Genomic DNA, 22,241 nt, shown 5'->3' with positions numbered 1-22,241 from the left:
GTTGATCGTCTCTGAGCACAACTCGTAACAGCAGTGACAATAATGGACCATGGCCAAGTGTACTCCAGTAAATGCTGGAAGACAAATGTCTCTGGACTTGATAGATTCCAATTGTTAATTAACCTTGTTTATACACTGGATTCCTTGCCCAGTTTTAATAGTCACAGGTGCATTATTAAAAACAATGTCAAAACCATGAGCTCACCAGAGCTGTCCGGGAATTAGTGTTTGCCTTCCTACCTCAGGCACACTTTTATGTGCAGTATGGAAATTAGATTATTAGCATCGACATTCAAAGCCTGACACGTGAGGTGCTGGGCTAAGTAGCTTTGTTTTGTCTTCTGTATTTTGGCACCATAATTTGTGAAAAAAATCACACATTTTGGGACTGAGTTGAACGTTAGTTAGGAAGACGTATTTTGCACTGCACATACTCAGGATCAGAGTGTCCGCAACTATTTATTACCAGTTATTTATATGACGCACACATATTCCGCATCGCTTTTCGGCAAATATTTGGCCATTCACATCAGTCCCTGCCTCAGTTGTGCTTACTATCTATGGCCCAGATTTGTCAATCCCACCAACCAACCAGCTCCTAACTACCATGTTATAGGCTGTGTTTGAAAAATGACAGGAGCTGATTGGTTGGTACTTCATCACTGTGCAATTTATCACTCTCCAACTTGGCTTAATAAATCTGGGCCTATATTCCCTACCACATGTACACGCACACACATTCACACTAGGGTTAATTTTTGTTGGGAGCCAATTAACTGCTTGAACATAGCACTGTATTAATGTTGCAACATGATTATAGTATTAGCATATGGGAGGTATTCTGAATCATTCAACCAATCAGAGGTAGCCATCGACTGTCATCATCAACAGTTCATATTTTGCACCCGCAAGAGATCTGCCTCCAGAGGCATATGCGTCTGTCACTTGGTCAGGATAGGACACGGTATGCAAGTGTGGTGAGAGGGCTTGTGTCTCATCACAATTGCCCACATTCTGGTGTGATCAGCTCCCTCCAAGGGAGAAGAAAACAAGGCCTGCACATTCTGCACCTGCAGTGGAGATTTATCATTTTGGGCTTTCTGAATTGCACAGTTGCAACTGGAGAAACAGAGGTCAGGGTTATACAGCTCACCCATAGACAGCAGGAAGTCAGGGGCAGGAGAGGGGTTTAAAAATCCCATTTACCCAGAGTTCTGGGCGCTGATGCCTGCTAGAGGCCAGTGAGCAGGGAACAGTTTGTAGCACCAGGGACTGTAGACGTTGCCTGTGCCAGGTGAGCATGGCATGTGTGGCTTCAAGCCATTGCAGGAGAATGACTATTGACTATGGGAAGTGCTAGGATCTTTTTTTGTTGATCTGTTTATTTTCTGTATGTACCTGTGTGTCCAGGCCCAAGCCTGTGTATGCTGTTCTACAGTGTCTGATGCCAGTAAAGACGCTGTGTTGTAACCAGAAAATCTGCCTGAGAGAGTCCTTATTTCAAGTACCCGTACTACACAAGAAAAAGCCTGTATTCCTCTTTAGCCATGCTTACAAGCCCCCTCATACACATCATGCCCCCTTTAACACAGGGGTCATGAGCACATAACTAAGGATTCATCCAAATTTTTGGTGCGCATCCCGCACATCCACCCTTCAAAAAAGTGCTGCAGCGGAAGAATAGACACATATCCAACCATGCTTGGGGGAGATGTATCAAACAGTGAAAAGAGAGAAACAGTGGAGAAGTTGCTGATTACGGCTGTTATGGGGTGAAATCAAACCCACTCTACAACTGCTAAACTGATAATGCTCACAACACACCATTAGGGCGTATTGATATATAGTACCACAATTATGGAACTAGCACCACAGTAGGTGTGGCTACCACATGGCCTATAGAGGAGGGGTGTCCTTATCTTTGCTCTACATCCAGCTTTGTCAGTGGTTCCACCCATCTAGGACCCTGGATTCCACCCATCTAGGACATATCGCCGTACCTGGGACCACCACTCGCTAGTTCCGCCACTGCTCGAAGTTTCGGGAATAATGATGCGTTACTCGGACAGTCATTATACTGTAGGAGACACGCATTACAACAAAACTAAAATTTAGTTAAAAAATTTAAATAAACGTCATGTTGATCGTCTCTGAGCACAACTCATAACAGCAGTGACAATAATGGACCCTGGCCAGGTGTACTCCAGTAAGTGCTGGAAAACAAATGTCTCTGGACTTGATAGATTCCAATTGTTAATTAACCTTGTTTATACACTGGATTCCTTACCCAGTTTTAATAGTCACAGGTGCATCATTAAAAACAATGTTAAAACAATGAGCTCACCAGAGCTGTCCGGGAATTAGTGTTTGCCTTCCTACCTCAGGCACACTTTTATGTGCAGTATGGAAATTAGATTATTAGCATCAACATTCAAAGCCTGACACGTGAGGTGCTGGGCTAATTCTTTGCCTTGTTTTTTCTTCTGTATTTTGGCAGCATTGGGGGTCATTCTGAGTAGATCGCTCGCTGACTGTCACGATCCGGGTATCTGGACGCCATTTCTTACCCATCAGATGCCTCCTAAGGCTGGCTCAGCGCTCCAGGACCGGATCCCATCTGTTATCCTGATGTGTACATTCCTGTATCCTCTCCTGTCACTCTGGGACGCTGTCACAGTAAACGCCATATTACACCTGGCATGGCGTCTCCCGCGGCCTCCGCCGCCGTCCCTGAACTTCTGCATGCAGAGTGTCTGAGTGGCGATTACGTCAGCCGCGGCCTCCGCTGTGTCCGCGTGGTTGGATGTGCATCTGTCAGCCTGGCGCCTCCTGTCTCCGGTGGCCGGCGCCGCCATTACTGTTTTCATTACCACATGGATTACAAACCAAACTTCCCTCCAAGTGTCTGCATGGGCGCAGCCATCTTGGATTCTGTCAGCTGATCATTTCCACCAATCTGTTCTCAGTATTGATAATCTGCATAATTGCCTAGCCAATCCCTTCCTTGCTGCAGGTATAAATACACTGTGCCTGAGCAAGGAAGGCGTCAGTGCTTTGGTTGTCAAACCTAGTTCCTGTTTGTCTCTCTCCTGTGATTGTCTTCCAGGTTCCAGCTCCTGTCTCAAGACTTCCACCATAGAGACCCGCACCAGCATTCCACCTGCGGTGTAGCCTGACTCTCCAATCCATTGTGGATTCATCTGTTTCCAGCTACAACATTACCTGCTTCCAGCTCAGCTTCCAGCAGAGTACAGCTTCCCTTAAAGGGCCGGTGTCCTTGCTACACTTTACCACTCTCCACCGGTATTATTATTTCTCCGCTCTCAAGTTCTACATTTCAGTTCATATTTCATCGCTCCCAAGTTCATTTATTATTTAACTGGTTCCAGCCAGTATCCACTCCGTGCTAACAACAGTCTGGTTCCAGCCAGTATCCACAGCAGCTGTTTTATCTTCAGCAACCCAGCTTTTCCTGGAACACCAGCTGGCACAATCCTGGGTTATCTCCATTGCTACAGTCGGGCCTGGTAAGGACTTTCCATCTAGAAGATCATAAGAACTATCTCACACTACCAGTGCCCTGTGGCTCCTGCCATCCTGTAGTACCCAGGAACTGTATTTATTCTTTGCTGACTTTTACGTTTTCTTTTACTGCTGCTGTGTTGCGGAGTTGTCATAATAAACATCATTGACTTTTATCCAAGTTGTCGTGGTCACGCCTTCGGGCAGTTATTATTCATGTTACTTACATGTCCAGGGGTCTGATACAACCTCCCAGGTTCCGGTACATCTCAGCCCCTACAACTGAGGCTGCCTCCCGTCAGCTCAGGCCCTCAGTTGTGACAGTAAGCACTGACCTAATGAATCCAGCCGGAGACCAGGATCAAGCGGCCAGGCCGATGCAAGAACTGGCAGCCCGACTAGAACATCAGGAGGCTGCACAGGGCCACATCATCCGCTGTCTCCAGGATCTCTCTACTCGGCTGGATGGGATTCAGACAACTCTCCGTGGATCAGGCGCGTCTGGTGCGTCAACCACAGTGACTCCAGCTATAACCCCACCCACCTTACCCATTTCTGCTCCACGTCTTCATCTTCCAACGCCAGCAAAATTTGACGGATCTCCAAGATTCTGCAGGGGATTTCTCAACCAGTGTGAGATTCAGTTTAAGCTACAACCTGGCAATTTTCCCAGTGACCGTACAAAAATTGCCTACATTATTTCTCTTCTCAGTGGCTCAGCCCTTGATTGGGCATCACCGTTATGGGAGAGGTCCGACACCCTGCTATCTTCCTACACTGCCTTCGTGTCAACATTCAGGCGCATCTTCGACGAGCCAGGCCGGGTAACCTCAGCTTCATCCGAGATTCTCCGGTTACGCCAGGGGTCACGTACTGTAGGACAATATCTGATACAGTTCCAGATCCTGGCATCCGAACTGGCATGGAACGACGAGGCCCTGTATGCTGCATTCTGGCATGGCTTATCTGAGCGTATTAAAGATGAGTTAGCTACCCCAGAGACTTACCTTCTAAGTTAGATGAGCTAATCTCACTCTGCACGAAAGTTGATTTACGTTTCAGAGAGAGAGCAACTGAGCGTGGAAGATCATCTGCTCCAAAATCTTCTGCTCCTCCTCCTCGTCAACTGTCACCATCTAAAGATGAGCCCATGCAACTTGGCCGTTCCCGTTTAACTCCTGCTGAGCGCCGAAGACGTCTCTCCGAGTTTCTCTGTCTCTATTGTGCAGCCCCGTCTCACACCATTAATGCCTGTCCCAAACGTCCGGGAAACTCCAAATCCTAGCTCGCCAAGGAGAGGGCCGGCTAGGAGTAATGATCTCCTCTCCATCTCCTCAAGATTGTAATCTCCCAGTCTCGCTTCAAGTTGCTCAACGTTATCGGAACGTCATTGCCCTCCTTGATTCCGGAGCAGCTGGGAACTTTATTACCGAAGCCTATGTTAAACGGTGGTCCCTACCCACCGAGAGACTTCCTTCGTCCATTTCTTTAACTGCCGTGGATGGCAGCAAAATTTTTGATGCAGTTATTTCTTTAAGGACTCTACCAGTTCGTCTGAGAGTGGGAGTTCTTCATTCCGAACTTATTTCTTTTTTAGTGATTCCAAGAGCCACACATCCTGTGGTCCTGGGCCTTCCATGGCTCCGTCTTCACAATCCTACAATTGATTGGACGACTACGCAAATCCTGGCATGGGGTTCCTCCTGTGCTGAGACATGTTTGTTTAAAGTATTGCCTGTCTGTTCTTCCTCCCCCAGGTCGTCTGATGTTCCACCTCCTCCATATCAAGATTTCACGGATGTGTTCAGTAAAGCTTCTGCTGATATCCTTCCTCCTCATAGAGAATGGGACTGTCCGATTGATCTCGTTCCAGGGAAGGTTCCACCTCGAGGCCGAACTTATCCGTTGTCTCTGCCTGAGACGCATTCTATGGAGGAATATATTAAAGAGAACCTAGCAAAGGGGTTCATTCGACCTTCTTCTTCTCCAGCCGGCGCAGGCTTCTTTTTTGTAAAAAAGAAAGATGGTGGTCTGCGGCCGTGCATCGACTACAGAGGTTTGAACGACATTACCATCAAGAACCGTTATCCTTTACCCCTGATTACTGAGCTCTTTGACAGAGTTAGCGGAGCTACCATCTTTACAAAGCTGGACTTGCGAGGTGCATACAATCTCATCCGGATCCGTGAGGGTGACGAGTGGAAGACCGCCTTTAACACCCGTGATGGACATTATGAGTACCTCGTCATGCCCTTCGGATTGAGCAATGCTCCAGCTGTCTTCCAGCATTTTGTCAATGAGATCTTCAGAGACATTCTATACCGTCATGTCGTGGTCTATCTAGACGATATCCTCATTTTTGCCAACGATTTAGAGGAACATCGTTTTTGGGTTAAAGAGGTTCTGTCCCGTCTCCGTGTCAATCATCTCTATTGCAAATTAGAAAAATGCGTCTTTGAAGTCAAGTCCATTCCGTTTCTAGGGTACATTGTGTCCGGTTCCGGACTAGAGATGGATCCTGAGAAACTACAAGCAATCCAAAATTGGCCGGTACCCTTAACCCTCAAAGGGGTCCAGAGGTTCTTAGGGTTCGCCAACTATTACCGAAAGTTTATACGAGACTTTTCCACCATTGTGGCGCCTATTACTGCTTTCACTAAGAAGGGTGCTAACCCGTCCAAGTGGTCTGAAGAAGCCATGCAAGCATTTCATCTTTTAAAACAAAGGTTCATCTCTGCGCCTGTTCTGAAACAGCCTGACATCGACTCTCCTTTCATCTTAGAGGTGGATGCCTCCTCCGTTGGAGTAGGAGCGGTGTTATCTCAGAGGGCTAAAGATGGCCATTTACACCCTTGCAGTTTCTTCTCCCGGAAGTTCTCCCCAGCTGAGCGCAACTATGCCATTGGCGACCAGGAGTTGCTAGCCATCAAGCTCGCTCTAGAAGAGTGGAGGTATCTGTTGGAGGGAGCTTCTCATTCAATCACCATACTTACAGACCACAAGAACCTTTTATACCTGAAGGGCGCACAATGTCTCAACCCTCGTCAGGCCAGATGGGCACTTTTCTTTTCCAGGTTCGACTTTAAACTCCAGTTCTGTCCGGGCTCTCAGAATCGCAAGGCCGATGCCCTTTCCCGCTCATGGGAGCAAGAAAATGAGTCAGAGTCTTCAGACAAGCATCCTATTATAAATCCGTTGGCATTCTCCACGGTAGGGATGGACTCTACGCCCCCATCAGGGAAAAGTTTTGTGAAGCCGATGCTAAGGAAGAAGCTCATGCATTGGGCCCATGCTTCCCGTTTTGCCGGACATACAGGTATCCAAAAAACCCTGGAGTTTATCTCTAGGTCCTATTGGTGGCCAACTCTGAAAAAGGACGTCTTGGAGTTTATTGCATCTTGCCCAAAGTGTGCCCAACATAAAGTATCCCGCCAGTCGCCTGCGGGGCAACTGGTTCCACTATCCGTTCCCCGTCGACCATGGACCCACTTGTCGATGGATTTCATTACAGACTTACCCATGTGCAACAAGTTCAATACCATCTGGGTGGTAGTTGACCGGTTCACCAAGATGGCACACTTCATTCCTCTCACCGGTCTTCCGTCAGCTTCCAAGTTGGCTCAAGTATTCATACAAGAGATCTTCCGACTCCACGGTCTTCCTGAAGAAATTATCTCAGATCGAGGAGTTCAATTCACAGCCAAATTCTGGCGAAGTTTATGTCAAGTCCTCCAAGTCAAGCTAAAGTTTTCCACGGCTTACCATCCTCAGACCAATGGTCAAACCGAGAGGGTGAATCAGGACTTGGAGGCCTTCCTCCGCATCTATGTGTCCTCCTCTCAAGATGACTGGGTTCAATTACTTCCCTGGGCCGAGTTCTGTCATAACAACCAGTATCATTCTTCATCTGCTTCAACACCATTCTTCACTAACTTTGGATTCCACCCTAAAGTCCCTGAGTTCCAACCGCTTCCAGCAACTTCTGTTCCCGCAGTGGATATCACCTTGCATCAGTTTGCCAATATCTGGAAGAGCGTACGATCAGCTCTGCTCAAGGCATCGTTCAGGTACAAGAAGTTTGCGGATAAGAAGCGTCGAGCAGTTCCTGCTCTCAAGGTGGGTGATCGGGTATGGTTATCCACGAAGAATTTGAGGTTAAGAGTTCCCAGTATGAAGTTTGCACCTCGCTATATCGGTCCTTTCAAGATTGAACAAGTCATCAATCCTGTTGCTTACAGACTCCAGTTGCCTCCCTTCTTAAAAATACCCAGGACATTCCATGTTTCCCTGTTGAAACCGCTGATCTTGAATCGGTTTCATTCCTCACTTCCTCCAACTCCGAAAGTCCAAACTCAACGAGGCGTTGAGTATGAAGTGGCCAAGATCCTGGACTCACGTCACCGTTACGGTCAATTACAATATCTTATTGACTGGAAGGGTTATGGTCCTGAGGAACGTTCATGGACCAATGCTTCTGATGTCCATGCTCCTGCCTTGGTCCGGAGATTCCATTCCAAGTTTCCTCAAAAGCCAAAGAAGTGTCCTGGGGCCACTCCTAAAGGGGGGGGTGCTGTCACGATCCGGGTATCTGGACGCCATTTCTTACCCATCAGATGCCTCCTAAGGCTGGCTCAGCGCTCCAGGACCGGATCCCATCTGTTATCCTGATGTGTACATTCCTGTATCCTCTCCTGTCACTCTGGGACGCTGTCACAGTAAACGCCATATTACACCTGGAATGGCGTCTCCCGCGGCCTCCGCCGCCGTCCCTGAACTTCTGCATGCAGAGTGTCTGAGTGGCGATTACGTCAGCCGCGGCCTCCGCTGTGTCCGCGTGGTTGGATGTGCATCTGTCAGCCTGGCGCCTCCTGTCTCCGGTGGCCGGCGCCGCCATTACTGTTTTCATTACCACATGGATTACAAACCAAACTTCCCTCCAAGTGTCTGCATGGGCGCAGCCATCTTGGATTCTGTCAGCTGATCATTTCCACCAATCTGTTCTCAGTATTGATAATCTGCATAATTGCCTAGCCAATCCCTTCCTTGCTGCAGGTATAAATACACTGTGCCTGAGCAAGGAAGGCGTCAGTGCTTTGGTTGTCAAACCTAGTTCCTGTTTGTCTCTCTCCTGTGATTGTCTTCCAGGTTCCAGCTCCTGTCTCAAGACTTCCACCATAGAGACCCGCACCAGCATTCCACCTGCGGTGTAGCCTGACTCTCCAATCCATTGTGGATTCATCTGTTTCCAGCTACAACATTACCTGCTTCCAGCTCAGCTTCCAGCAGTGTACAGCTTCCCTTAAAGGGCCGGTGTCCTTGCTACACTTTACCACTCTCCACCGGTATTATTATTTCTCCGCTCTCAAGTTCTACATTTCAGTTCATATTTCATCGCTCCCAAGTTCATTTATTATTTAACTGGTTCCAGCCAGTATCCACTCCGTGCTAACAACAGTCTGGTTCCAGCCAGTATCCACAGCAGCTGTTTTATCTTCAGCAACCCAGCTTTTCCTGGAACACCAGCTGGCACAATCCTGGGTTATCTCCATTGCTACAGTCGGGCCTGGTAAGGACTTTCCATCTAGAAGATCATAAGAACTATCTCACACTACCAGTGCCCTGTGGCTCCTGCCATCCTGTAGTACCCAGGAACTGTATTTATTCTTTGCTGACTTTTACGTTTTCTTTTACTGCTGCTGTGTTGCGGAGTTGTCATAATAAACATCATTGACTTTTATCCAAGTTGTCGTGGTCACGCCTTCGGGCAGTTATTATTCATGTTACTTACATGTCCAGGGGTCTGATACAACCTCCCAGGTTCCGGTACATCTCAGCCCCTACAACTGAGGCTGCCTCCCGTCAGCTCAGGCCCTCAGTTGTGACACTGACGATTTTCACAGTACAGCGATCAGGTTAAAAAACGGCATTTATGCGCATGCGTATGGGCCGCAATGCGTGTCGTACAGATACAAAGCCCATTGTGGTTGTGCACAAGTTCTAGCAAAGTGTTTCTTCACACTGACTGCCGCAAGAAGATTGACAGGAAGGAGGCGTTTCTGGGTGTCAACTGACCGTTTTCAGGGAGTGTTTGTCAAAATGCAGGCGTGTCTGAAAAAACGCAGGCGTGGCTGGGCGTTTGCTGGGCGGGTGTATGACGTCAAATCCGGACACGAATAGGCTGAAGTGATCGCAAGCGCTGAGTAGGTTTTAGAGCTACTCTGAAACTGCACAAACTGTTTTTGCAGAGCTCGGTTGCACAAGCGTTCGCACTTCTGCTAAGCTAAAATACACTCCCCAGTGGGCGGCGGCATAGCGTTTGCACGGCTGCTAAACTAGCTAGCGAGCGATCAACTCGGAATGACCACCATAGTTTGTGAAAAAATAACACAGTTTGGAACTGAGTTGAACGTTAGTTAGGGAAACGTATTTTGCACTGCACATACTCAGGATCAGAGTGTCCGCAACTATTTATTACCTGTTATTTATATAGCGCACACATATTCTGCATCCCTTTTCGGCGAATATTTGGCAATTCACATCAGTCCCTTCCCCAGTTGCACTTATAATCTATGTCCGGCTCAGATTTGTCAAGCCATAGAGAGTAATGAAATAACACGGTGATAAAGTAGCAACCAACCAGCTACTAACTACCATGTTACAGGCTGTGGGGCTAATTCAGGTTGGATCACAGAACGCGATCCAACCGCCAAAATTACAAAAAAGATGCAGTCGCATGTGCAGCGCCCGTCCTGCACATACGCCCGCAATTTCTACGGGGGCACGCAAAAATTGCAATCGCCTCTGCCTGTCATTTGGGGGGGGGGCGGTATCGCTCCGTTTCCTAGGCGGAGACGGAGCATTGCAGGGGTGTGGCCTGAAAATGGGGGTGTGGGGATGCGAACGGGGGCATGGCCACGGTCAGTGGCGTAACTACTGCCCCCGCAGCCCTCGCGGTGGCTTGGGGGCGAGGGGCTGCGGGGGCGCCGCCACTGATTTAGAGCAGATTGACATGCGCATGTCCACATGTCACTAACCCTCCCTGCTGTAAGGAGGGACACGGAGGGCACAGCGCGCGCCTCTCCCATGTCCCTCCTGCATCTCCGTCGGGTCTAATAAAGGAAGTGCCGTTCGTGAGCTCTGATTGGCTCACGAACCGGCACTTCCTTTATTAGACCCGACGGAGATGCAGGAGGGACACGGGAGAGGCGCGCTCTGTGCCCTCCGTGTCCCTCCTTACAGCAGCGGGGGAGCGCGGGGGGGGGGGGGGGTGGCACTGAGGGGACATATATGGCACTGGGGGGGCACTGTGGGGGCATATATGGCACTGGGGGCATATATGGCACTGGGGGGGCACTGAGGGGGCATATATCGCACTGGGGGGGCACTGAGGGGGCATATATGGCACTAAGGGGGCACATATGGCACTGGGGGGCACTGAGGGGGCATATATGGCACTATGGGGGCATATATGGCACTGGGGGGGCACTGAGGGGGCATATATCGCACTGGGGGGGGACACTGAGGGGGCATATATGGCACTGAGGGGGCATATATGGCACTGGGGGGCACTGAGGGGGCATATATGGCACTGAGGGGGCATATACGGCACTGGGGGGGGCATATATGGCACTGTATGTTTACCTGGCACATGGGGGGGGGCTATATTTGGCACTGGAGGCACGTGAGCACCTGGCACTGTGGGGGAATATCTGGCACTGGGGGCATATGTGGCACTGGGGGGGGCTATATTTGTCACTGGCGGCATGTGAGTACCTGGCACCGTGGGGGAATATCTGGCACTGGGGACATATGTGGCACTGGGAGCACAGCCCTAGCAACAAGCACTACCCCCTAACAACGAGCATGACACCCAGTGCATGAAACCCCTGGCAATGAGCATGACACCCAGTGCATGAAACACCTGGCAACGAGCATGACACCCTGAGCATGAAAACCCCTGGCACCGTGCATGGAACCAAGAGCATGAAACCCCTGGCAACGAGCAGGTAATTTAAAAGTAATTAGAAGCCTTACTGTAGGACTTAATGTGTAATGGGCATTACGGTGTGTGGCATAATGTATCACGGACATTGCGGTGTGTGTCATAATGTGTCACAGGCATTACGGTGTGTGGCATACTATATCACGGGCATTGTGGTATGTGGTATGTGTCTCAGGGGCATTGCAGTGTGGCATAATGTAAAACGGGCATTGCGGTATGTGTCACAGGCATTACGGTGTATGGTATACTATATCACGGGCATTGTGATATGTGGTATAATGTCTCAGGGTCATTGCAGTGTGTGGCATAATGTATCACGGACATTGCGGTGTGTGTCATAATGTGTCAGGCATTACGGTGTGTTGTATACTATATCACGGGCATTGTGGTATGTGGTATAATGTCTCAGGGTCATTGCAGTGTGTGTCATAATGTGTCACAGGCATTGTATGTGCTATAATGTATCAGGGGCATTGCAGTGTGTAGCATAATGTATAACGGGCATTGCGATTACTGTCGTCATGTGTCACAGGCATTACGGTGTGTGGCATAATGTGTCGGGGGCATTTTAGTGTGTGCATATTGTGTCATGTGCATTATTGTGTGTGGAATAATGTCTAAGGGCCATTGCAGTATGTGGCATAATGTATACTGGGCATTACTATAAGGAGGAAAAATGACAAATAATGTAAGGGGCATGAATCAGGATTATTTTTCTTTCCTGTGGTGGCTAACGTCTGGGCGTGCAGGTTGCAAAACTGGGGTATAAGAAAGTCTTTTCTGCAATGCCACGCCCCGTTATGCAAAGCCACGCCCATCCCAACGAAGCCACACACCCTTTTTGGCTTGGGGAGAAAAACTTCTAGTTACGCCACTGGCCACGGTGGCTGCGTGTCGTCACACGCAGCTACCGCGATTGAAAAGATGACAGCGGGCCACCTGCGGGCGCAGCTAAGCTGCGACGGCAGGAGGCAACCTTAATTTCTGCGATTGAAATTTCTGCTTGATGGAGGGAGGGAGGTCTGCGATGGGCGGCCCCCAGCATGCGTTCAGAAGGATTGCAAATTCTGCTAATCAGCAGATTTTACATTCCTTACTGAATTAGGCCCTGTGTTTCAAAAATGACAGGAGCTGATTGGTTGGTACTCTATCACTGTGCAATGTATCACTCTCCAAGTTTTCATAAATCAGAGCCTATATTTCCTACCACATGTACACGCACACACATTCACACTAGGGTTAATTTTAGTTAGGAGCCAATTAACCTACCAAAAAATAAATAAATAAATATATATTTGCCAATTTATATATATATATATATATATATATACATCCACCAGATCCGGCACTCCTATTGTCCCAGTGTAGAAACTTGCCAGGTGCCCTCCGTGACGGCCGTGTTGCAACGGCCCACAATATCCACACACCACTCGGCGGCACTCCGGACAAATAAATGAAGACTACAAAGTCATCTTGGATTAAATCGACGTTTCAGTGCTCGGCGGCACTTTTATCAAGATTATCAGACAGCATAAGAAACCATTGTGTATACACCATATATATAGCATCAGTGAAACCACACATTGCACGTGTTCTTGTAATTGTGAACTTGATTCAGCTGCCTGCACGCCACGCCCGACACCACATTGATTGGTAGTGGGGTGGGACCTGACGTGCAATGTGTGGTTTCACTGATGCTATATATATGGTGTATACACAATGGTTTCTTATGCTGTCTGATAATCTTGATAAAAGTGCCGCCGAGCACTGAAACGTCGATTTAATCCAAGATGACTTTGTAGTCTTCATTTATTTGTCCGGAGTGCCGCCGAGTGGTGTGTGGATATATATATATATATATATACAGAAAATTCAGCACTCACCATAGCAAGCTCACTTATCCTCACAACAAAATGTGCATGTGTCTACTCAAACGATCAGAAACAGACTCCATGAGGGTGGTATGAGGGCCCGACGTCCACAGGTGGGGGTTGTGCTTACAGCCCAACACCGTGCAAGACGTTTGGCATTTGCCAGAGAACACCAACATTGGCAAATTCGCCACTGGGGCCCTGTTCTCTTCACAGATGAAAGCAGGTTCTCACTGAGCACATGTGACAGACGTGACAGAGTCTGGAGATGCCAAGGAGAACGTTCTGCTGCCTGCAACATCCTCCAGCATGATCGGTTTGGCAGTGAGTCAGCAATGGTGTGGGGTGGCATTTCTTTGGGGGGCCGCACAGCCCTCCATGTGCTCGCCAGAGGTAGCCTGACTGCCATTGGGTACCGAGATGAGATCCTCAGACCCCTTGTGAGACCATATGCTGGTGCGGTTAGCCCTGGGTTCCTCCTAATGCAAGACAATGCTAGACCTCATGTGGCTGGAGTGTGTCAGCAGTTCCTGCAAGACGAAGGCATTGATGCTATGGACTGGTCCGCCCGTTCCCCAGACCTGAATCCAATTGAGCACATCTGGGACATCATGTCTCGTTCCATCCACCAACGCCACGTTGCACCACAGACTGTCCAGGAGTTGGCGGATGCTTTAGTCCAGGTCTGGGAGGAGATCCCTCAGGAGACCATCCGCCACCTCATCAGGAGCATGCCCAGGCATTGTAGGGAGGTCATACAGGCACGTGGAGGCCACACACACTACTGAGCCTCATTTTGACTTGTTTTAAGGACATTACATCAAAGTTGGATCAGCCTGTAGTGTATTTTTCCACTTTAATTTTGAGTGTGACTCCAAATCCAGATCTCCATGGGTTAATAAATTTGATTTTCATTGATAATTTTTGTGTGATTTTGTTGTCAGCACATTCAACTATGTAAAGAACAAAGTATTTAATAAGAATTTTTCATTCATTCAGATCTAGGATGTGTTATTTTAGTGTTCCCTTTATTTTTTTGAGCAGTGTATATAATGGAGAACAAAAATTTGGAGGATAAAATAGGGAAAGATCAACAACCACTTCCTCCTACTGCTGCTGCTGCCGCTGCTGTTGTTGCTGTTGGGAGTCGATCGTCATCCCAGAGGTGAAGTCGGAAAGACCACTTGTACTACTTCAACTAAGCAACTGACTGTTCAACAGTCCTTTGCGAGGAAGTTGAAATATGACAGCATTCATCCTGTTGCAAAGTAGATAACTGAGGCCTTGGCAGCTATGTTGGTGTTAGACGTGTGTCCGGAATCCGCCATTAGTGCAGTCGGATTTAGACAATTGATGGAGGCAGAGCCGGCTCCAGGCCTACCAGAACCCTGAGCGAGAAGATGTAAAAGCGCCCCCCCAACCCCTATGCACGCGCCGAAGGCGCGCATGCTCCAGAAAAAGTGAGCGTGGCCTCCGGAAAAGTGGGCGTGGCCTCGTAACTTCATATTATCAGACTATAAATATATTTCCACACCCCCTCTACGCACACAATTAGCAGCCTTACACATAAAAGCCACAGTAGTGTTCCTTACACACAATGTCTCCAGTACAGTGTCAGATACACACAATGTCTCCAGTATAGTGTCAGATAAACATAATGTGCAGTGCCAGACAGACATGACATGCCCCGCAGCCGTGCCAGCTACACATGACATGCCCCGCAGCCGTGCCAGCTACACATGACATGCCCCGCAGCCGTGCCAGCTACACATGACATGCCCCGCAGCCGTGCCAGCTACACATGACATGCCCCCCAGCTGTGCCAGCTACACGACATGCCCCCCAGCAGTGCCAGCTACACATGACATGCCCCCAGCAGTGCCAGCTACACATGATAGTGTTCACTTTTTAGGGCAGGGTGCTGATCACAGGGAGGGCACATTTTGAAGTTAGGAGGGCAAAATGATGTACATACTGTAATGCTTGGTGCTCCCCTACCTACATGGTAAAGCATGGACAGTGCGCGCCTAAGGCGCTCAGCAAAAATTTAGGGGCATTGCTTCGTGGGGAAGGTGCGTGGCCACATAATAGTGGCAATTCGCATTACACCACACAGTAGTGCAGCTAATACACATTGCGTCAGACAGAGCACTGAGACACTTTGCGCCAGGCAGAGCACTGAGAAACATTGTCTAGTGGAAACACTACATGACATGCTCCCCAGCCGTGCCAGCTACACGTGACATGCCCCCCAGCAGTGCCAGCAACACGTGACATGCCCCCCAGCAGTGCCAGCAACACGTGACATGTCCCCCAGCAGTGCCAGCAACACATGACATACCCCCCAGCAGTGCCAGATACACATGACATACCCCCCAGCAGTGCCAGATACACATGACATGCCCCCCAGCAATGCCAGATACATAAATGTCCCCACAGTGCCAGATACATAAATGCCCCTCAGCAGTGCCAGATACATAAATGCCCCCACAGTGCAGATATGACCCCACAGTGCCAGATACAAAAATGCCCCCACATTGCCAGATACACAAATGCCCCCACAGTGGCAGATAAATAAATGCCCCCACAGTGCAGATATGCCCCCACAGTGCCAGATACACAAATGCCCCCACAGTGCCAGATATACAAATGCACCCACAGTGCCAGATATACAAATGCCCCCACAGTGCCAGATACAAAAATGCCCCCACAGTGCCAGATATACCCCCACAGTGCCAGATAAATAAATGCCCCCCACAGTGCAGATATGCCCCCACAGTGCCAGATACATAAATGCCCCACAGTGCCAGATACATAAATGTCCCCACAGTGCCAGATCCATAAATGCCCCCACAGTGCCAGATCCATAAATTCCCCCACAGTGACAGATCCACAAATGCCCCCACAGTGCAGATGACCCCACAGTGCCAGATATGCCCCCACAGTGACAGATCCATAAATGCCCCCACAGTGCAGATGACCCCACAGTGCCAGACATGCCCCCACAGTGACAGATCCACAAATGCCCCCACAGTGCAGATGACCCCACAGTGCCAGATATGCCCCCACAATACCTGCGGCGCGGGAGGGGGAGTGCTGCTGTCAGAGGGCACGGCCCGGGACTGGAGGACTCTTCCAACAGTGCACTATGCGCGCTGCGCGGGAGGGGGAGTGTGGCTGTCTGCAGGCGTGGGACTGGACTGGAGGACTCTAACGGTGGTGTGCTCAATGCGCGCTGTGCGGCGCCGGCATCTGACGTCAGATGCCGGCGCCGCACAGCGCGCACCACAGTTAAAGGCCGGGGAGAGCTGCACAACAGGGTCGGCTCCAGGTACGCATATAGCGGCGCCAGCGCGTGGCGTCCATAAAGGGTGGCGCCCTGCGCGGCTGCTCTATTCGAACATGCCTGGAGCCGGCCCTGGATGGAGGTACTGTGTCCCCGGTACCAAAGCCCATCTAGATTCCACTTCACTAGGAAAGCGATTCCCGGACTGTACAGGGACATTAAGAAAAGTGTCCTCAGTGTCCTGAAAAATGCGGTTGTACCCAGTGTCCACTTAACCACGGACATGTGGACAAGTGGAGCAGGGCAAACTAAGGACTACATGACTGTGACAGCCCACTGGGTAGATGTATTGCTTTCCACAGCAACAACAGCAGCGACACCAGTAGCAGCATCTCACAAACGCCATCTCGTTCCTAGGCAGGCTACGCTGTGTATCACTGGTTTCTGTAAGAGGCACACCGCTCACAACCTCTTATGGAAACTGAGGGACATCATCGCACAATGGCTTACCCCACTTAGACTCTCCTGGGTATTTGTGATATTGGACAACGTCACCAATATTGTGCGTGCATTACATCTGGGCAAATTCCAGCACGTCCCATGTTTTGCACATACAATTAATTTTGTGGTGCAGAATTTTTTGAAAAATGACAGGGGCGTTCAGGAGAGGGCCGCTCTCGACATTCAGCCACTGCGTGCCACTCCTAGATGGGCCAGGTGTTTGTGTCGCACACTTGTGTTGCTTAGCTTAATCATCCAGCTACCTCATTGCACCTCCTTTTCTTCTTTGCATGATGAACTGTTTGGGGCCTAGTTTTTAAAAGTGCCATCCTATAGGGAAATTAGAAGATAAACAGGTGACTTGCTGTGCTGTATGCCCCTAATACTAAACAGATCCCCTTTGTGAGGAAATTTTGTAACTCCCTCCAAGCTTCACGGAAAGGGTTGGTTACGATTCTAGGGGATTTTAACATGGTTCTTGACCCATTCCTTGCTAAATCTTTACGTGGCTTTTGGCTTAGTAAACGACCCACTCATGACCTTTCCCCTGCGTTCATACGAATCCTCTGTGAATATGATTTATTTGATGTCTGGAGAGCAAAAAACCCGTCAACCAGGGATTATACTTTTTATTCTCCAGCCAATGGTACTTACTCCCATATTAATCTGGCTATCTCAGATAATTGGGTATTACAGCAGATTTCAAAGACTTCCATTCTGCCGGTTGCGTGGTCAGATCACACAGCACTATGTCTGTACTGGGACATCAATTCGGTCAGGGTTCCCCCCAGTCCTTGGCGCCTCGGTGATCATTTACTATTTTATCTGGAGGCTAAGCAGACCATTACGCAATCCCTTAAGTTTTACCTAGAGACAAATAAGCCTGAAGGCACTTCCCAATTTACCTTTTGGTGTTCCCTAAAAGCGGTGGTAAGAGGATCCGCCATTCAGGCGGCTGCTTGGCTTCGTTAAAAAATGGCCGCCTATCTGGCTGACATTGAAGTCCGCATGGCGGATCTGGAACTTAGACTTAAACAGTCCCTTCTAACCTCAAACTGTACCGCGAGCTGTTGAAGGTTCATGAGGAAAGGAATGTTTTAACTTTAAAGGAGGTACATAAGTCTCTTTCCATTCTGAAACAGAAATTGTATGTACAGGGTGATAGGGCAGGGAGACTTTTGGCTAGGAAATTAAGGGGGAAGCAAGTGAAGGACCGCATTAGATTAATTGCTGATATGCAGGGAACTAAAGTCTCAGATCCATCAGACATAGCTAACGCTTTTGCCGCATTTTATTCCAAACTGTATAATTTGTCTGATGACCACTCCAGCCCAAAGCCTTCAGCGGCAGAGATTGACAAATTCTTGGCTGCAGTGAATCTGCCCTCTATTGACTCAGATTCTCTTCACTTCCTAGAACGCCCTTGGTCTCAGAAGGAAATTGAAACTGTTATTCACTCCCTTCCTTCTGGCAAGGCCCCCAGTCCTGATGGATATACCAACATATTTTACTCCTCTTTCATAGAAATCCATTCCCCTATTTTGGCTCAAGTATTTAATGAAGCTTCGACCTGTGGTAGCTTTCCAAAAGAAATGCTAGAAACTAGAATAGTTGCATTCCCCAAACCAGGAAAAACCCCCACTATTTTGGCCAACTATCACCCTATTGCATTACTATATACGGACGTTAAAAGTTATGCTAAGTTGCTTGCGAACAAAATTAATCCTCTTCTCCCTTCGCTCATCCACCAGGACTAGGTGAGCCTCATTCAAGGTAGACAATCTACAGACAATACCAGAAGAATTATTAATGTCGTTGAGGCCTTCTCTGCGACCTCAGATCCCTTGCTGTTACTGTCACTGGACGCAGAGAAGGCCTTCGATAGACTTCACTGGGGCTATCTTAATGCGGTGCTTCGCAAATCAGATTACCCCTAAATTGGAAAATTTTATATCAGTTAATTATAATCCTCTTCTTCACAAATTATCCTTGATGACATCAGATTGGATGATGTTGAATGTTTCGTGGCTGTGTTGAATCGTGGCTCTGAAAATGATGTTACTGCCCAAAATATTATAAATTTTTTCGAACTATACCTCTATTAGTTCCCAAATCTCTTATAAATATATTCCATACTGCCTTTATAAAGTATATCTGGAAAGGGAAAAAGCCCAGATTGGCTAGGAAAACTGTTTCCCTCTCTCAGGGTGTGTGCACACGGGGAGATATTTTCTTTCGATTTACTATATAGTAAAAATCGCAAGAAAAGTTAGTGCAGATCGCAAGGTGAAAGTCACCTTGCGATCCCTATTCGATCCCGATGCGCGGTCCCACCAGGTCAGCATCGCAAGAAAAGATAGACTTTGCAGGCAAGTCAATCCTTGCTAGATCGGTGTACTATCTAGTTCATCTCACATGTCAATGACATCTCACATAAGCCAAAATCTCACATAAGCCAAAATCGTAAGCACACATAGGGGTATATGCAATTTTGGATTCGACACAATTCGACAGTCGAATCCTGGCCGCCGGGACCCGAATACGACATATTCAATAAAAAACGGATTTAACAGTCCCGCTGTCGAAAAACGGACCAATTGACGATAGTGTGCGTCCTGGATTCGACTTCATGGACGGCACAAAAGTGTTAAAAAAAAACTGAAAAAAATTGTGTGGGGTCCCCCCTCCTAAGCATAACCAGCCTCGGGCTCTTTGAGCCTGTCAAAGTCGAAAAATATCGTAATCCACAATGCCTTATACTAACCCCAATGCACATGCCCGCTGCTCGTGCATTCAGTCTGCCGTACGTGCACATGTCCGCAAATTGCGTACACTCGCTCCGGCGATTACGCGCGGTATATGCGTATTTACGGTAGAGTTTATGAGCTTGTAGCGGGCGACTCGTTTATAGCATAGTTAACTAAAATAGTGCGTTTTGTAGATAATATTCCCTTTAATAATGTCTGCAAGTATGTTTAGTGTAAATGGTTCGTGGACATGGGAATTCCTCTTTGCATGATACGAAGGGTCTGACAAAGGTTGAACAGTGGTATTTAGTACCTAACTGAAGAGTATTTTATTAGAAACATTCCGGTGTTGGTTAGGAAGAGATTAATCGCTCCTGCGTATAGTTATGTCTATAAGAAGTTTATGGACATTTACTGCATTTGCAGTTCATTATCCATGCGGCGGGAATCCTGTGGATACCTCCCACCTGAGCAGTTTGAAATAGTCACAGCCCACCTGTTCAAATCCACCTATGACCTTTTGTTATAATGCAGAGGGACATTCCTGTGTCCAATGAACAAAGGCCCTCATTCCGAGTTGTTCGCTCGGTAAAAATCTTCGCATCGCAGCGATTTTCCGCTTAATGCGCATGCGCAATGTCCGCACTGCGACTGCGCCAAGTAAATTTGCTATGCACTTAGTAATTTTACTCACGGCTTTTTCATCGTTCTGGCGATTGTAATGTGATTGACAGGAAATGGGTGTTACTGGGCGGAAACAGGCCGTTTTATGGGCGTGTGGGAAAAAACGCTACCGTTTCCGGAAAAAACGCAGGAGTGGCCGGAGAAACGGAGGAGTGTCTGGGCGAACGCTGGGAGTGTTTGTGACGTCAAACCAGGAACGACAAGCACTGAACTGATCGCAGATGCCGAGTAAGTCTGAAGCTACTCAGAAACTGCTACGAGGTGTGTATTCGCAATATTGCGAATACATCGTTCGCAATTTTAAGATGCTAAGATTCACTCCCAGTAGGCGGTGGCTTAGCGTGAGCAACTCTGCTAAAATCGCCTTGCGAGCGAACAACTCGGAATGACCTCCAATGAGATTATAGGACCATTGTATTGTACAGTATACTGTGTATATAAAGACCCCCATAGCCAGACCAGCTCACTTCTCTCCACAAAGGTTTTCCCAGTGATGACTGAGAGCTGGTTTCCAGATAGCGCCTGCGAGTCATTCCCACGTGTGTAAGTTTCTCTGTGGCCATTTCGTTACTCTGTGTGTATGCGATTGTTCTCATTTTGTTATCCTAGAAGTATTTGTCATTTATTCTCTTTGTGTTTATTCTATTTGTGATCGTTCGCTAGTGTTTATATTTCTGTTTAGTTATTGTGTTTAGGTATTAATGTCAGGTCTGTAGTGTATAAGCTGTAAACTGTTTTTCTTTTCCCTTTTACTTACTAATATCGTCTATAAAGGTGTTGGAACCTTAGCAAGTAGTGTGTGTTTTACTAGTTATTACAAAGGGTTTCTGAGCATCTCAATCGCTCAAACAGCTGGCTTAAATACTAAGGTTAATCAGTGTTATATCATTACAGTACCTCAATGCTAAGGTTTATAGTCTAAGCATACTCTGTGTTTAAGGTTTAAAAAGGATATTGTCTGTGTGTACGCTCGCTGTGTGTATTCCGTACACCCAGCGTAGCGTGTGTACGTAACTTGCGTACCACGTGCGAGGTCTTTGTACGCAAATAGCGTACAAAGTGCGTAGCACGTGCACGAGGTTTAGCGGCCATTACGGCTTTACGGTATTAGTAAATAGCTTATGTTAAAAGGTAAATATTTAGCTTTATCAAGCCGGTCCTGGTTGTAAAAATACGGGGGGGGGGGGGGGGGGGGGGGGAATGACATGGGATCCACAAGTACCAGCATGCGGGGGGGAAATGGGCCCGCTGGTACCTGTAGTTCTACTACAAAATAATACCCAAATAAAAACAGTACACACACACCGTGACAGTATAACTTTATTACATACATGCACACCGACATACACACATACATACCTATGTTCATAGGTGTGCGCAGGGGGGGTGCCTGGTGCGCACAGGCACCCCCTAATGTCTGGTACCCCGATCTCACATGCCTGATGCAGTGATCGCCGAGCAGGCTGATTACTGACCCCTCTGCGCTGCACCCTGTCAGGACAGCATTACTGACCGGACGCCTGAGTTAGTCAAGGGTGCCACTGCAACCGGCTTTCAAACTCCCGGCTCCACCTCCATGTACAAAAACAGCGTGATGTGACGTGATTATGTAATGCTGCTCTCACGCC

The sequence above is a fragment of the Pseudophryne corroboree genome, chromosome 7 (assembly GCF_028390025.1).
Source record: "Pseudophryne corroboree isolate aPseCor3 chromosome 7, aPseCor3.hap2, whole genome shotgun sequence".
NCBI classification, from domain to species: domain Eukaryota; kingdom Metazoa; phylum Chordata; class Amphibia; order Anura; family Myobatrachidae; genus Pseudophryne; species Pseudophryne corroboree.
This window is presented reverse-complemented; position numbering follows the sequence as displayed.